The sequence below is a fragment of the Triticum dicoccoides genome, chromosome 3B (assembly GCF_002162155.2).
Source record: "Triticum dicoccoides isolate Atlit2015 ecotype Zavitan chromosome 3B, WEW_v2.0, whole genome shotgun sequence".
NCBI classification, from domain to species: domain Eukaryota; kingdom Viridiplantae; phylum Streptophyta; class Magnoliopsida; order Poales; family Poaceae; genus Triticum; species Triticum dicoccoides.
Window position 1 is genome coordinate 541,636,711 of NC_041385.1, and position 18,854 is coordinate 541,655,564.

Sequence of the window (18,854 nt, forward strand, 5' to 3'; positions counted from 1 at the left end):
CGGTCCAGGCCGTTCCCACCCCGCCGGGGAAGATGCGCACGGTGAAGCGCAAGAAAGCGGCCAAAAAAGGTACTGCGAGCACCGCGTCACCACCTCCTCCGATCGCCATCGATGGCATTCCCCGAGGACGCCCATCGACGACGCTGCTGCCGTCGCCACCGGTGTGTTCAACAGAATGGGAGTAAGGTATGGAACATTGATTTTCTTCTCGTTGTTTTCACTTTTCGCCATTGCGATTATTGTTCGTGACTTGTGGAGCGAAATTGTTTAATTTGTTTTTTCAGTTTGAGGGCTCGCGCGGGCTACGCCCGAACAAACCCCGCAAGGCCGAACGGTAAAACAAATTCGACCGTTCGGCTTTGTTTTACCGTTCGGCCTTGCGGGGTCAGTTCAGCCACAGCCCGTGCTGGTTTACCGTTTGGCCTTGTAGGGTCAGTTCGGCCGCAGCCCGTGCCAGCCCTCAAAAGAGCAGCCTTAGCTAGTGCATGAGCTTCAAAGTTGCTCCCCCCATTATTGAACTCCCTACTCCCATGCTTAATTTCACCAAGTACCCGTGCATACACAGCAGCTGCACCCTTCTTGATGTTAGTTATCACCTCCAAGCAATCTGAAGCAATTGTTAAACGATGGATATGAAGAGTTTGCTATCGGCGTCCAACTTTGGGCATGAATTGACCAACACCCCGTCCAAGCGGACACGCTTTACCATACTAATCCTGCAACATGGCAGTGCCAGAATAGGTGTCGTGTTGAGCACTCTCCAAATTCCTGATGTAGAGTTGACAAAAATAGCTGTTCGGCCATCCTGTTGTTGCACTAGATCCTGTTTTGCAACAGCAGCCAGCCAAAGATTTTTGGCCTGCCGGGAGCCCAAGTGTTACATTTGCCTGTGCGTGGTCCTGATCTTGTCCGCAAATTGCAGGTTGCACACAGAAGCCGCCATGTATATTCCCGAACTCGTGCTGTTCAAGGTGACCTCGTCGTCGGTGCCCTGCTGAAGCTGCACTGTTGCATCCCTAATTTCCCCCACCATTGTCAGGAACTCCGTGGGCAAGATCGTGGATCCAGACGTCCGCAACTAGAGCATCCTTAACTGACATGTTCTTTCTACTTGTGTGCTTGAACGAGCAAAATGCACATCACCACCACTTTCGTTTCACAACTCTCGGAAAACCATCACTTTGCACCGCACTGAAAATTTAACTGTGACAAAAGACGTTGAACCCAAAAATGATCTCGTTTTGAGGTGCTCAATTGCGTGCAGGCCAACAGCAAAGACGGCGCGCCGCTAACGGCCGTCTTTTTCTTTTGTGCTCATCACGAAGCTGCTGGGTCAGGTCAACGCGTGAGGGAGGGGTAGTTTACTGGGCTGGGTGCGTTTGGGCTGCTGGGTCAGCCCGGCGCATGAGGGAGGGGTCGTTTATCCGGCCCGACGCGTTTGGGCTCTGCTCATTCAATTATTCTCTAAGAACAAAACGAAAACTAAGTGGTAGTTCGATCGATTGACTGCCCATCCGGTTTCTCCAAAAAAACCTAGTCACACGCACACTGCATTCATTCACCCCTCTTGCATAGATAACCACCACTCCACGGCCTCTCCATCGCTCCTCTCCATCCAACTTCCTCCTTCCACTCACAGAAACCAAAGAAAACCTCCATTGCGCCATGGCATTTGGCATGGGATGGGACCAGGTGCTGTAGGAGATCTTCGACGGCGACAACACTAAGCTCTCCTACACGCGCAAGGTGAGCACCTGGTATGCCAGCGTTGCCATCCTCAAGAATCATGCATGCGCGGTGAGGGCAGCCGCCAACCATGAGGAGTACGCCCGACTTCCTGACCTCCACCGCCCACTAATCGAGAATGTAGTCTGGGGATGGGGAGGCCAGGGATTCCCCGAATCCATACCAGAGGGCACACTGGTACATGTGCCAAAACCGCGACCAACACTGCATGGACTACGCACTCGACAAGGTGGTGCCAGTGCTGCCCCTCGCTCCTGTGACGGAGATGGAGCCTTCGTAGATGGAGCAACAAGTGCAGGTGGAGGCACCCTAGATGGAGCAACAGCAGATGAAGGTGGAGACGGGCACGATCATCAGGAGGAAAAAGAAGCAGCTCCGCATCATGGGGCTAGTTCGCTGATCTCTTCGTCTTCTAAAGCTGCAGCAAGAGCTGTTGTTGCGGAAAGAGTGAGTCTGATGCAACATTGTCCTTGTCAATTCCTGCAGCAAGATTGAACTAATATATGGTTTAGTTAGTTTCTAAATTAGTAGTGTGCTTGCGTCAGAAGAACTTGAACTGTGTGTGCTTTCTATCTGAACTCATCTATCTATGATATCCTATCTATCTATCTATGCTTGCGTCTGAATGTTTTTGCTCATATTATCTAAAATGTTTGTGCTCATACTATTTGAATGTTTGTGCTCACACTATTTGAATGTTTGTGCTCACACTATCTGGATGACACTGCTCATAGTATCTGAATATTGATGCTCAAACTACCTTAATATTGTTGCTCACACTATCTAAATATTGTTGCTCATAGTATCTGAATATTGATGCTCAAACTACGCGAATATTGTTGCTCACACTATCTTAATATTGCTCCTCACACTATCTGAAACTTTGGTGCCCTAGGTTTCAATGCATAGGATTGTAGGTGTGCACTTGGTGTCAATGCAAAGCTAAAATGTTATGACACATAAAATTCTTCTATTTTGTAGCATAGTTTGATTGAATAAAGTCTGAACATTGCAAGTTCTCTCCTAGTTAGGTACACTTGCTGCCTTTAATCAACTCAGTTTGAACATTAAATTGAGCACACCTACTGACACTTCTCATAAGTCAAATCACTTAAACCCATGTACACTGACTCACTCCTTTTGTGGTCAACTTGTACACTGCATCATCAACCCAATTTAACTCATGTACCACAACACAACACCCTGCAAATTTTAGCAATGGCATTATTGTCAGCTTCATTTAGTGCACGAGTATAATTCAACTACATCTATCAATCAACAAATTAACTAACCTTGCAGCAATTAACCATTTCAAAACGATAAAGTCCAGTCAAATATGACATGAAATTTCTGTGAAAAACAGTAATATTCGGTTAACTAGGTTCAGTAAACAACTAGGTTCAGTTAACAACTAGGTTCAGTTAACACCTAGGTTCAGTTAACTAGGTTCAGTTCATTACTAGATTCAGTCACAAACAACAATATACAGTTAACTGCATTCAGTTCACAACAAGATCTAGTTAATAACAAAATTTGCTAGAATTCTAGCAAACCAGACCCTAGTTTCCAAATATGGAACACCAGAAGTGATCTTCTAAAAGAGGGAGGAAGGCAGCTCACCTAGGGCTCGACCATCACCATTTGACTGTAGCTCAACGAATTTTGCTCCAAATTTGGCCACGATGAAATACTTTCTGATGGATTAATATGTTGTTGTCGCACAATATTCCCCCTCATAGCGGGTCCTCCTTGGCATGCCGGCCAGCCAAGCTGACTGGCTCTGTTCACCACACTTTGTCCCCCACCACTCCTCCACCGATGGATACAGAGCCGCCATGTCGCGAGAGAAGGGAGAGGTAGAGAGAGCGAGAGCGAGAGAGAGAGAGAGAGAGAGAGAGAGAGAGAGAGAGAGAGAGATGGGAGTGAGGGAGGGGAGCGGGGGATGGGAGTGAGGACCGACCCAGTCGCTTCGGACAGAGCTGGTATTGGCCATTAGCGTCGTGTCATCATCATTGTCGGCCCGCGCGTGATTGGCCACGTCAAAATGAGCTTAGAAAACGGTTCGATGTTTTTTGCCACTGTCAAATTTTTTATGCGGTGCAGAGTGTCATATTTTATAAAGTGGTGGTTTTCCTAGAGTTGTGACACGAAAGTGGTGGTTCTTTGCATTTTACTCTTCTTGAACATGTTGGGGAACGATGATCGCAGTGTAGAGGTGCTGATCCAGGAAGAATTCCAGAACAAGGTGAAAGCCCCATCACCGGTCTTGACAGTTGTGGCAGCAGCGAAGAGAGCTTTGTACGAATCATCACATGGTGACTCCGTTCAAACCCAATGGTTGTCGGATTACCAGGCATGGCATCCAGAGCCACCAAAGCCGTAGTCCATGTTTGAAACATTGCATGTCATGGATCCCCAGGCCCCCATATTGAGTCGGCATGCATATTGTTGCCTGGTTTACTTTGCAACGACCGTCAGAGAGGTCCTCATCTTGGTCCCAGAGGAATGTTCACCGACATTTGTCAACGTTGGCAAAAAAGTTCTTCGGGGTACGCAGGACAGTAAGGGCAAACACGCGTGGGTAGCGCAGTGAGGATGCATCGTACAAGAACTTTGCTGCCGGCAATGGACATGAAACGTCCCTTCCACCCAACTAGCCTAGATCGAATTTGATCGAGGATGAATTGAAAGTGGGCTATCTGAACCTAGCTAAAGTAAGAGGGAGCTTGAGATATCTGAGAGGGAAAGCAACAATTTTGACGCCCCAAAAACCTGCAAGACTTTGGGCATGTCGACTTCATCATAGTGAATTGGAGCCAGCAAGGATTTACTAGGGTTAACTCTAAGCCTAGTGGCATTTTCGAAGTCATCAAGAATTTGCAGGAGCGTGTCTACTTCCTGACATCTAGGGTTTGCAAAAACCATTGCATCATCTCGTACAAGTATGTCCTAAGCTTGATTTTCCTTCATGGTAGTGGGGAAAGCATTCCCAGCTCTGCCGCACACTCCAAAAGGCGATGGAGGGGGTCGATGGCTATGATGAACAACATAGGGGATAGGGGATCCCCCACTCTAAGTCCACGTTGATGAGAAATCTCAGGCCCAGGAGAGCCATTTAGGAGGAAAAACAACGAACATGGGACGAGAAGCAGCATGATCGAATATCTCCACCTAGGGCTAAAACAAAGCTTTGACAGCATCTCTAAAAGGTAATCCCAGGAGATGTTGTCAAAGGCCTTACCTATGTCCAATTTCAGAAGCAGTGCTGATGTTTTCTTCTGTAATTTTGTACATATAGAAAACTTTCTTGGATGCATTTGGATTTTAGGAAAGCTGATCGACCTGGGGAGAAGATCTGGTTTATGGTAGAGGAAAGCCGTATTGGTAGAACCTTAGTGATCAATTTGGCTACAGAGTGCACCAGCCGATGGGGCGAAAGTCAGTCATGGATGCCACTCCATCTGATGGGGTCACCTACTAACGGTAGGGCCATAGACCAGACATCTAAGGCCCACCTAGGGGCCCACACCACCATTAAAAGGTCTCTGGACCATAGGCGCATTCGAATGCCTGCTTCTGGATATCCATTCAAATATGATCCATCCACTCAGATGAGGATAGCCCACTCGAACATCTAACCACCATTCAGCCTTGCTTACCAGCATTCGGACATAGAAGGAAGAGAGCGCGACATGGGACCTGCAACATTTGAGGGGCTTAACGCTAGTCTTCAAGTGTAGTTACAGCGGAAGTTATCACTAACGCCTGTTCGCCCTCTTCATCTCCCTTGTAACATAGCATTCATGAGGGACAACACACTCTATATAAGCCTCCCTCCTACACTGTGACAAGGGTTAGCGACCCTATTGTAATCATACACCCAAAGAAAAACAACATCAAGGCTTGAGATGTAGGGTTGTTACCTCACTCCCAGATTCATTGCCTCGACAATTGGCGCCCATCGTGGGGCTGCACGTCTAGCGATATCTAGTGCTAGTGAAATTTTCTTCTTCATCATCATGGTCCTATGCGGTGGGATGGTTTTCTCCAGCGAGATCCAGTTTGGCGCCCTCATCTTTATCACTGATGACTCAGCATGGATCCAGGAAGCCCCGTTGGACACGGAGTTGATGTCTACTATGCAACCTTCTTCTTGTAGACGTTGTTGGGCCTCCAAGTGCAGAGGATTGTAGGACAGTAGCAAATTTCCCTCAAGTGGATGACCTAAGGTTCATCAATCCGTGGGAGGCGTAGGATGAAGATGGTCTCTCTCAAGCAACCCTGCAACCAAATAACAAAGAGTCTCTTGTGTCCCCAACACACCCAATACAATGGTAAATTGTATAGGTGAACTAATTCGACGAAGAGATGGTGATACAAGTGCAATATGGATGATAGATATAGGTTTTTGTAATCTGAAATTATAAAAACAGCAAGGTAACTAATGATAAAAGTGAGCGTAAACGATATTGCAATGCTAGGAAACAAGGCCTAAGGTTCATACTTTCACTAGTGCAAGTTTTCTCAACATAATAACGTAATTGGACCATATAACTACTCCTCAACATGCAACAAAGAGTCACTCCAAAGTCACTAATAGCAGAGAACAAACAAAGAGATTACGGTAGGGTACGAAACCACCTCAAAGTTATCCTTTCTGATCGATCTATTCAAGAGTCTGTAGTAAAATGACACGAAGCTATTCTTTCCGTTTGATCTATCATAGAGTTCGTACTAGAATAACATCTTAAGACACAAATCAACCAAAACCTTAATGTCACCTAGATACTCCAATGTCACCTCAAGTATCCGTGGGCATGATTATTACGATATGCATCACACAATCTCAGATTTATCTATTCAACCAACACAAAGTACTTCAAAGAGTGCCCCAAAGTTTCTACCGGAGAGTCAAGACGAAAACGTGTGCCATCCCCTACGCATAAGTTCATTGAACCCGCAAATTGATCACCAAAACATACGTCAAGTAGATCACGTGAATATCCCATTGTCACCACATATAAGCACGGCAAGACATACATCAAGTGTTCTCAAATCCTTAAAGACTCAATCCGACAAGACAACTTCAAGGGGAAAACTCAATCCATTACAAGAGAGTAGAGGGGGAGAAACATCATAAGATCCAACTATAATATCAAAGCTCGGGATACATCAAGATCGTGCCGAATCAAGAACACGAGAGAGAGAGAGAGAGATCAAACATATAGCTACTGGTACATACCCTCAGCCCCGAGGGTGAACTACTCCCTCCTCATCATGGAGAGCGTCGGGATGATGAAGATGGCCACCGGTGAGGGATCCCCCCTCCGGTAGGGTGCCGGAACGGGCTCCCGAGAGGTTTTTGGTGGCTACAGAGGCTTGCAGCGGCGGAACTCCCGATCTATTTTGTTGTCCGATGTTTTTAGGGTATATGGACATATATAGGCGAAAGAAGTCGGTCAGGGGAGCCACGAGGGGCCCACGAGGGTGGGGGCGCGCCCAAGGGGGTAGGGCGCGCCTCCCTGCCTCGTGGCCACCTCGAAGCTGCCCCTGACGTCTACTCCAAGTCTCCTGGATTGCTTCCATTCCAAAAATAACTCTACCGAAGGTTTCATTCCGTTTGGACTCCATTTAATATTCCTTTTCTTCGAAACACTGAAATAGGCAAGAAAACAACAATTTGGGCTGTGCCTCCAGTTAATAGGTTAGTCCCAAAAATAATATAAAAGTGTATAATAAAGCCCATAAACATCCAAAACAGATAATATAATAGCATGAATACTTCATAAATTATAGATACGTTGGAGACGTGTCAGCATCCCCAAGCTTAATTCCTACTCGTCCTCGAGTAGGTAAATGATAAAAGAAATAATTTATGAAGTGTGAATGCTAGCAGGTGCATAAGTTTGATCAATGATAATTTCAATCACCTTTTCTGGCATCATTATATGTCATAACAGTAGCTCATCTCATAAAACTTCTCATGATCAAGTAACAAGCTATTCAAACATTATCGCATAGACCATAAACTTTCTTGAAAACTAGCAAACTATGTTCTTAGTCATCAAACAATTGCAATTCATCTTATTTTCAGGAAGGGTCTATGTAAGAGCTTTGATTTAGAAAATCTCACATACTCAACTATCATATAGTCTTCCATGATTGCTACCACTCAAAGCATATTTTTAGAACAAATAGCATCTATCGAACACAGAGAAAGATAGGGGTTTAATGTTTCGCCTCCCAACTTACTTATCATATAGATAATTGTCAACAATAATAATTCATGATCAAATATATTTGAATGGCCATATATGCTTAGATCTTTCCCCATCACATGATGCTTGCCAACTAAAGAGCAGGTTGGAATGAGAAGGAATACTACTGACTCTTGCATAAAAGTAAAAGATATGCCTTCACAGAGGGAAGCAGGGATTTGCAGAGGTGCCAGAGCTCAAAGCTTTAAAACAGAGATGAAAATAATTTTGAGAGGTATGCTTTCATTGTCAACATAACAACCAAGGGTTCCCAATTTCTTCCATACTAGATACATTATAGGCGGTTCCCAAATAGAATGGTAAAGTTTTTACTCCCGCTCCACCAACAATCATCAATCCATGGCTTGCCCGAAACAACGGGTGCCTCCAACTAACAACAATCCTGGGGGAGTTTTGTTTGCAATTATTTTGATTTGATTTTGATCTTTTGATCATGGGACTGGGCATCCCAGTTACCAGCCATTTTTCTCGTGAATGATAAGCGGGGTCCACTCATCGTGAGAATAACCCACCTAGCATGGAAGATACTGACAACCCCTAGTCGCTACATGAGCGATTCGGGCATACACAGATTATTATTTGAAGGTTTAGAGTTTGGCACATGCAAATTTACTTGGAACGGTAGGTAAATACCACATATAGGTAGGTATGGTGGACACTCATGGAATAAACTTGGTTCAAGGAATTTGGATGCACAAGCAGTATTCCCGCTTAGTACAGATATTTTGGCTAGCGAAGGATTCTAAATAGCAAGCACCACATGTTGGAGGATCTATAACAATATAACTTTTATACAAATATACCCAAGCATAACTCATTATGTTGTCTTCCCTTTCCAATTTCAACTAATTTGCTCGGGTTTGAAAATTATTAATGGGGCTCACAATCATAGAAGATGTCTAAGATACTATATTTATATGTGAAATCTCTCTTCCTTCAACATTCTTTCATGAATTGTTCAAGTGACCAATACAATGTTTGCTAACCTTCAATAAATTTACCACTTCTACTTCTTAGATGTGAAGTCATTACTCCCCATGGGATAAGCATATGCAACATATATAATTTCAGATTTATGATATTCAAATCATTCAACCATTTACTCATAGGATATAAGTGAAGCACATGAGTAAATGACAAACTACTCCAAAAATATATAAGTGAAGATAAATGAGTAGTTTAATAATTATGTAACTATGTGAAGACTCTCTAAAATTTAAGAATTTCAGATCTTGGTAATTTATTCAAACAGCAAGCAAAACAAAATAAAATAAAATGATGCTCCAAGCAAAACACATATCATGTGGTGAATAAAAATATAGCTCCAAGTAAAGTTTCCGATGGATGAAGACAAAAGAGGGGGTGCCATCCGGGGCATCCCCAAGCTTAGACTCTTGCCACTCGTTATTCCATAGTCCATAGAATCTTTACCCATAAACTTGAAAACTTCACAACACAAAACTCAACACAAAACTCGTAAGCTCCGTTAGTATAAGAAATTAAATCACCACTTAGGCACTGTTGTGAACTCATTCTAAATTCATATTGGTGTAATATCTACTGTATTTGTTGGGGAACGTAGCAGAAATTCAAAATTTTCCTACGTGTCACCAAGATCTATCTATGGAGAAACTATCAACGAGGGGAAGGAGAGTGCATCTACATACCCTTGTAGATCGCTAAGCGGAAGCGTTCAAGAGAACAGGGTTGAAGGAGTCGTACTCGTCGTGATCCAAATCACCGGAGATCCTAGTGCCGAACGGACAGCACCTCCGCGTTCAACACACGTACAGCCCGGTGACGTCTCCCATGCCTTGATCCAGCAAGGAGAGAGGGAGAGGTTGAGAAAGACTCCATCCAGCAGCAGCACAATGGCGTGGTGGTGGTGGAGGAGCGTGGCAATCCTGCAGGGCTTCGCCAAGCACCTGCGGGAGAGGAGGAGGTGTCACGGGAGGGAGGGAGGCGCCAGGGACTCAGGTGCGACTGCCCTCCCTCCCCTCCACTATATATAGGGGCAAGGGAGAGGGGGGGGGGGCGCAGCCTTGGCCCTTCCTCCAAGGAAGGGTGTGGCCAGGGAGGAGTCCATCCTCCCTAAGGCACCTAGGAGGTGCCTTCCCCCTTTAGGACTCTCCCTTTCCCTTATCTCTTGGCGCATGGGCCTCTTGGGGGGCGCACCAGCCCACCTGGGGCTGGTCCCCTCCCACACTTGGCCCATGCATCCCTCCGAGGATGGTGGCCCCACTTGGTGGACCCCCGGGACCCTCCCGGTGGTCCCGGTACATTACCGATAAAACCCGAAACTTTTCCGGTGACCAAAACAGGACTTCCCATATATAATTCTTTACCTCCGGACCATTCCGGAACTCCTCGTGACATCCGGGATTTCATCCGGGACTCCGAACAACATTCGGTAACCACATACAAACTTCCTTTATAACCCTAGCGTCATCGAACCTTAAGTGTGTAGACCCTACGGGTTCGGGAACCATGCAGACATGACCGAGACATTCTCCGATCAATAACCAACAGCGGGATCTGGACACCCATGTTGGCTCCCACATGTTCCACAATGATCTCATCGGATGAACCACGATGTCAAGGACTCAATCGATCCTGTATACAATTCCCTTTGTCTAACGGTATTGTACTTGCCCGAGATTCGATCGTCGGTATACCGATACCTTGTTCAATCTCGTTACCGGCAAGTCTCTTTACTCGTTCCGTAACACATCATCCCGTGATCAACCCTTTGATCACATTATGCACATTATGATGATGTCCTACCGAGTGGGCCCAGAGATACCTCTCCGTTACACGGAGTGACAAATCCCAGTCTCGATTCGTGCCAACCCAACAGACACTTTTGGAGATACCTGTAGTGCACCTTTATAGCCACCCAGTTATGTTGTGACGTTTGGTACACCCAAAGCATTCCTACGGTATCCGGGAGTTGCACAATCTCATGGTCTAAGGAAATGATACTTGACATTAGAAAAGCTTTAGCATACGAACTACACGATCTTTAGTGCTAGGCTTAGGATTGGGTCTTGTCCATCACATCATTCTCCTAATGATGTGATCCCGTTATCAACGACATCCAATGTCCATGGTCAGGAAACCGTAACCATCTATTGATCAACGAGCTAGTCAACTAGAGGCTTACTAGGGACATGGTGTTGTCTATGTATCCACACATGTATCTGAGTTTCCTATCAATACAATTATAGCATGGATAATAAACGATTATCATGAACAAGGACATATAATAATAACTAATTTATTATTGCCTCTAGGGCATATTTCCAATAGTCTCCCACTTGCACTAGAGTCAATAATCTACTTCACATCGCCATGTGATTAACACTCAGAGGTCACATCACCATGTGACCAACATCCAAAGAGTTTATTAGTTCACATCATCATGTGATTAAGACTCAATGAGTTCTGGGGTTTGATCATGTTTTGCTTGTGTGAGAGGTTTTTAGTCAACGGGTCTGCAAAATTCAGATCCGTATGTACTTCGCAAATCTCTAGGTCATATTGTAAATGCCGCTACCACGCTCCACTTGGAACTACTCCAAATGGTTGCTCCACTATACGTATCCGGTTTGCTACTCAAAGTCACTCGGATAGGTGTTAAAGCTTGCATCGACGTAACCCTTTACGCCGAACTCTTTATCACCTCCATAATTGAGAAACATGTCCTTATTTACTCCAAGGACAATTTTGACCGCTGTCCAATGATCCATTCCTGGATCATTCTTGTACCCCTTGACTGACTCATGGCAAGGCACACTTCCGGTGCAGTACACATCATAGCATACTATAGAGCCCACGTCTGAAACATAGGGGACGGCCTTCGTCCTTTGTCTCTCTTCTGCCGTGGTCGAGCTTTAACTCTTAACTTCATAGCTTACAACTCAGGCAAGAACTCCTTCTTTGACCGATCCATCTTGAACTCCTTCAAGATCACGTCAAGGTATGTGCTCATTTGAAAGTATTATTAAGCATTTTGATCTATCTTATAGATCTTGACGCTTATTGTTCAAGTAGCCTAATCCAGGTTTTCTAATTGAAAAACACTTTTCAAATAACCCTACATGCTTTCTAGAAATTCTACATCATTTCTGATCAACAATATGTCAACAACATATACTCATAAAAAATTCTATAGTGCTCCCACTCACTTCTTTGGAAATACAAGTTTCTCATAAACTTTGTATAAACCCAAAATCTTTGATCATCTTATCAAAGTGCATATTCCAACTCTGAGATGCTTACTCCAGTCCATGGAAGGATCGCTGGAGCTAGCATACCTTTTAGCATCCTTAGGATCGACAAAACCTTTCTGATTGTATCACATACAACCTTTCCTTACGAAGACTGGTAAGGAAACTCGTTTTGACATCCATCTGCCAGATTTCATAAATGTAGCTAATGCTAACATGATTCCGACGGACTTAAGCATCGCTACGGATGAGAAAATCTCATCGTAGTCAATTCCTTGAACTTGTGAAAAACTCTTCGCCACAAGTCGAGCTTCATAGACGGTGACATTACCGTCCACGTCCGTCTTCTTCTTAAAGATCCATTTATCTCAATGGCTTGCCGATCATCGGGCAAGTCCACCAAAGTCCATGCTTTTTTCTGATACATGGATCCTATCTCGGATTTCATGGCTTCTAACCATTTGTCGGAATTTGGGCCCACCATCGCTTCTCCATAGCTCGTAGGTTCATTGTTGTCTAGCAACATGACCTTCAAGACAGGATTACTGTACCACTCTGAAGTAGTACGCATCCTTGTCACCCTACGAGGTACGGTAGTGACTTGATCCAAAACTTCATGATCACTATCATAAGCTTCTACCTCAATTGTTGTAGGCGCCACAGGAACAACTTCCTGTGCCCTACTACACACTTGTTGAAGTGACGGTTCAATAACCTCATCAAGTCTCCACCATCCTCCCACTCAATTCTCGAGACAAACCTTTCCTCGAGAAAGGACCCGATTCGAGAAACAATCCCTATTGCTTTCGGATCTAAATTAGGAGGTATACCCAACTGTTTTGGGTGTCCTATGAAGATGCATTTTATCCGCTTTGGGTTCGAGCTTATCAAACTGAAACCTTTTCATATAAGCGTCGTAGCCCCAAACTTTTAAGAAACGACAACTTAGGTTTCTCCAGACCATAGTTCAAACGATGTCTTCTCAACGGAATTATGTGGTTCCCTATTAAAGTGAGTGCGGTTGTCTCTAATGCCTAACCCATGAACGATAGTGGTAATTCGATAAGAGACATCATGGTACGCACCATGTCCAATAGGGTGCAACTATGATGTTCGGACACACCATCACACTATGGTGTTCTAGGCGGTATTAATTGTGAAACAATTTCCACAATATCTTAATTGTGTGTCAAAGCTTGTAACTCAGATACTCATCTCTATGATCATATCGTAGACATTTTATCCTCTTGTCACAATGATCTTCAACTTCACTCTGAAATAACTTGAACCATTCAATAATTCAGACTTGTGTTTCATCAAGTAAATATACTCAACATCTACTCGAATCATCTGTGAAGTAAGAACATAACGATATTCACTGCATGCCTCAGCACTCATTGGACTGCACACATCAAAATGTGTTACTTCCAACAAGTTGCTATCTTGTTCCATCTTACTGAAAACGAGGCTTTTTAGTCATCTTGCCCATGTGGTATGATTTGCATATCTCAAGTGATTCAAAATCAAGTGAGTCCAAACAATTCATCTGCATGTAGTTTCTTCATGCGTATACACCAATAGCCATGGTTCGCATGTCTCAAACTTTTCAAAACTGAGTGAGTCCAAAGATCCATCAACATGGAGCTTCTTCATGCGTTTTATACCAATATGGCTTACATGGTAGTGCCACAAGTAAGTGGTACTATCATTACTATCTTATATCTTTTGGCATGAAAATGTGTATCACTACGATCGAGATTCAATAAACCATTCCTTTAGGTGCAAGACCATTGAAGGTATTATTCAAATAAATAGAGTAACCATTATTCTCCTTAAATGAATAACCGTATTGCGATAGACATAATCCAATCATGTCTATGCTCAACGCAAACACTAAATGACAATTATTCAGGTTTAATACTAATCTTGATGGTAGAGGGAGCGTGAGATGTTTGATCACATCAAACTTGGAAACACTTCCAACACATATCATCAGCTCACCTTTAGCTAGTCTCCGTTTATTCCGTAGCTCTTTTATTTCGAGTTACTAACACTTAGCAACCGAACCGGTATCTAATACCCTGGTGCTACTAGGAGTACTAGTAAAGTACACATTAACATAATGTATATCCAATATACTTCTATCGACCTTGCCAGCCTTCCCATCTACCAAGTATCTAGGGTAATTCTGCTCCAGTGGTTGTTCCCCTTATTATAGAAGCACTTAGTCTCGGGTTTGGGTTCAACCTTGGGTTTCTTCACTAGAGCAGCAGCTGATTTGCCGTTTCATGAAGTATCCCTTCTTGCCCTTGCCCTTCTTGAAACTAGTGGTTTCACTAACCATCAACAATTGATGCTCCTTCTTGATTTCTACTTTCGCGGTGTCAAACATCGCGAGTACCTCAAGGATCATCATCTCTATCCCTGATATGTTATAGTTCATCAAAAAGCTCTAGCATCTTGGTGGCAATGACTTTGGAGAAACATCACTATCTCATCTGGAAGATCACCTCCCACTCGATTCAAGTGATTGTCGCACTCAGACAATCTGAGCACAAGCTCAACGATTGAGCTTTTCTCCCTTAGTTTGCAGGCTAAGAAAATCGTCGAAGGTCTCATACCTCTTGACGTGGGCACGAGCCTGAAATCCCAATTTCATCCCTCGAAACATCTCATATGTTCTGCGACGTTTCAAAAACGTCTTTGGTGCCTCAACTCTAAACTGTTTAACTAAACTATCACGTAGTTATCAAAACGTGTATGTCCGATGTTCGCAACATCCACAAACGACGTTTGGGGTTCAGCACACTGAGCGGTGCATTAAGGACATAAGCTTTCTACTGTCCGCATAATCGCTACTGTCAACTTTCAACTATATTTTCTCTAGGAACATGTCTAAACAGTGGAACTAAAGCGCGAGCTTATGACATAATTTGCAAAGATCTTTTGACTATGTTCAGGATAATTAAGTTCATCTTATGAACTCCCACTCAGATAGACATCCCTCTAGTCATCTAAGTGATTACATGATCCGAGTCAACTAGGCTGTGTCCGATCATCACGTGAGACGGACCAGTCATCATCGGTGAACATCTTCATGTTGATCATATCTACTATACGACTCATGCTCGACCTTTCGGTCTCTTGTGTTCCAAGGCCATGTCTGTACATGCTAGGCTCGTCAAGTCAACCTAAGTGTTTCGCATGTGTAAATCTGGCTTACACCCGTTGTATGTGAACGTAAGAATCTATCACACCCGATCATCACGTGGTGCTTCGAAACGACGAACTTTCGCAACGGTGCACAGTTAGGGGGAACACTTTCTTGAAATTTTAATGAGGGATCATCTTATTTACTACCGTCGTTCTAAGCAAATAAGATGCATAAACATGATAAACATCACATGCAATCAAAAAGTGACATGATATGGCCAATATCATTTTGCTCCTTTTGATCTCCATCTTCGGGGCTCCATGATCATCATCGTCACCGGCATGACACCATGATCTCCATCATCATGATCTCCATCATCGTGTCTTCATGAAGTTGTCTCGCCAACTATTACTTCTACTACTATGGCTACCGGTTAGCAATAAAGTAAAGTAATTACATGGCGTTGTTCAATGACACGCAGGTCATACAATAAATTAAGACAACTCCTATGGCTCCTGCCGGTTGTCATACTCATCGACATGCAAGTCGTGATTCCTATTACAAGAACATGATCAATCTCATACATCACATTCTTCTTAGCCATATCACATCACATAGCATACCCTGCAAAAATAAGTTAGACGGCCTCTAATTGTTGTTTGCATGTTTTACGTGGCTGCTATGGGTTTCTAGCAAGAACGTTTCTTACCTACGCAAAAGCCACAACATGATATGTCAATTGCTATTTACCCTTCATAAGGACCCTTTTCATCGAATCCGTTCCGACTAAAGTGGGAGAGACTGGCACCCGCTAGCCACCTTATGCATCAAGTGCATGTCAGTCGGTGGAACCTGTCTCACGTAAGTGTACGTGTAAGGTCGGTCCGGGCTGCTTCATCCCACAATACCGTTGAAACAAGATTAGACTAGTAACGGTAAACATATTGAACAAAATCAACGCCCACAACTACTTTGTGTTCTACTCGTGCAAAGAATCTACGCAATAGACCTAGCTCATGATGCCACTGTTGGGGAACGTAGCAGAAATTCAAAATTTTCCTACGTGTCACCAAGATCTATCTATGGAGAAACTAGCAACAAGGGGAAGGAGAGTGCATCTACATACCCTTGTAGATCGCTAAGCGGAAGCGTTCAAGAGAACGGGGTTGAAGGAGTCGTACTCGTCGTGATCCAAATCACCGGAGATCCTAGTGCCGAACGGATGGCACCTCCGCGTTCAACACACGTACAGCCCGGTGACGTCTCCCATGCCTTGATCCAGCAAGGAGAGAGGGAGAGGTTGAGGAAGACTCCATCCAGCAGCAGCACAATGGCGTGGTGGTGGTGGAGGAGCGTGGCAATCCTGCAGGGCTTCGCCAAGCACCTGCGGGAGAGGAGGAGGTGTCACGGGAGGGAGGGAGGTGCCAGGGACTCAGGTGCGGCTGCCCTCCTTCCCCTCCACTATATATAGGGGCAAGGGAGAGGGGGGGCGCAGCCTTGGCCCTTCCTCCAAGGAAGGGTGCGGCCAGGGAGGAGTCCATCCTCCCTAAGGCACCTAGGAGGTGCCTTCCCCCTTTAGGACTCTCCCTTTCCCTTATCTCTTGGCGCATGGGCCTCTTGGGGGGGCGCACCAGCCCACCTGGGGCTGGTCCCCTCCCACACTTGGCCCATGCAGCCCTCCGAGGATGGTGGCCCCACTTGGTGGACCCCCGGGACCCTCCCGGTGGTCCCGGTACATTACCGATAAAACTCGAAACTTTTCCGGTGACCAAAACAGGACTTCCCATATATAATTCTTTACCTCCGGACCATTCCGGAACTCCTCGTGACGTCCGGGATTTCATCCGGGACTCCAAACAACATTCGGTAACCACATACAAACTTCCTTTATAACCCTAGCGTCATCGAACCATAAGTGTGTAGACCCTACGGGTTCGGGAACCATGCAGACATGACCGAGACGTTCTCCGGTCAATAACCAACAGCAGGATCTGGATACCCATGTTGGCTCCCACATGTTCCACGATGATCTCATCGGATGAACCACGATGTCAAGGACTCGATCGATCCTGTATACAATTCCCTTTGTCTAACGGTATTGTACTTGCCCGAGATTCGATCGTCGGTATACCGATACCTTGTTCAATCTCGTTACCGGCAAGTCTCTTTACTCGTTCCGTAACACATCATCCCGTGATGAACCCTTTGATCACATTGTGCACATTATGATGATGTCCTACCGAGTGGTCCCAGAGATACCTCTCCGTTACATGGAGTGACAAATCCCAGTCTCGATTCGTGCCAATCCAACAGACACTTTCGGAGATACCTGTAGTGCACCTTTATAGCCACCCAGTTACGTTGTGATGTTTGGTACACCCAAAGAATTCCTACGGTATCCGGGAGTTGCACAATCTCATGGTCTAAGGAAATGATACTTAACATTAGAAAAGCTTTAGCATACGAACTACACAATCTTTAGTGCTAGGCTTAGGATTGGGTCTTGTCCATCACATCATTCTCCTAATGATGTGATCCCGTTATCAACGACATCCAATGTCCATGGTCAGGAAACTGTAACCATCTATTGATCAACGAGCTAGTCAACTAGAGGCTTACTAGGGACATGGTGTTGTCTATGTATCCACACATGTATCTGAGTTTCCTATCAATACAATTATAGCATGGATAATAAACGATTATCATGAACAAGGAAATATAATAATAACTAATTTATTATTGCCTCTAGGGCATATTTCCAACAGTATTCCAACTTTACTATGGTTCATACCTCCCGACACTACTCATAGATTCGTCAAAATAAGCAAACAACACATAGAAACAGAATCTGTCAAAAACAGAACAGTCTGTAGTAATCTGTATCAACCGTATAATTCTAGACCTCAAAAAATCCTACCAAATTAGGAAAACCTGAGAAATTTGTGTACCAATCCACATCAAAAAGAATCAGATCAAAATCACATATCTGTGAATTATCAAAACTAATTTACTGGGCGCAAAAGTTTCTGATTTTCAGCAGGATCAACACAACTATCATCGTAAGCTATCCTAAAGGTCTTACTTGGCACTTTATTGAAACAAAAGCTATAAAACATGATTACTACAGTAGCATAATCATGTGGACACACAAAAACAGTACGGGTAAATATTGGGTTGTCTCCCAACAAGTGCTTTTCTTCAATGCCTTTCTAGCTAGGCATGATGATGGCAATGATGCTCACATAAAAGATAAGAATTGAAACATAACGGGAGCATCATGAAGCATATGACTAGCACATTTAATCCTAACCCACTTCCTATGCATAGGGATTTTGTGAGCAAACAACTTATGGGAACAATAATCAACTAGCATAGGAAGGCTAAACAAGCATAACTTCAAAATTTAAAGCACACAGAGAGGAAACTTGATATTATTGCAATTCCTAC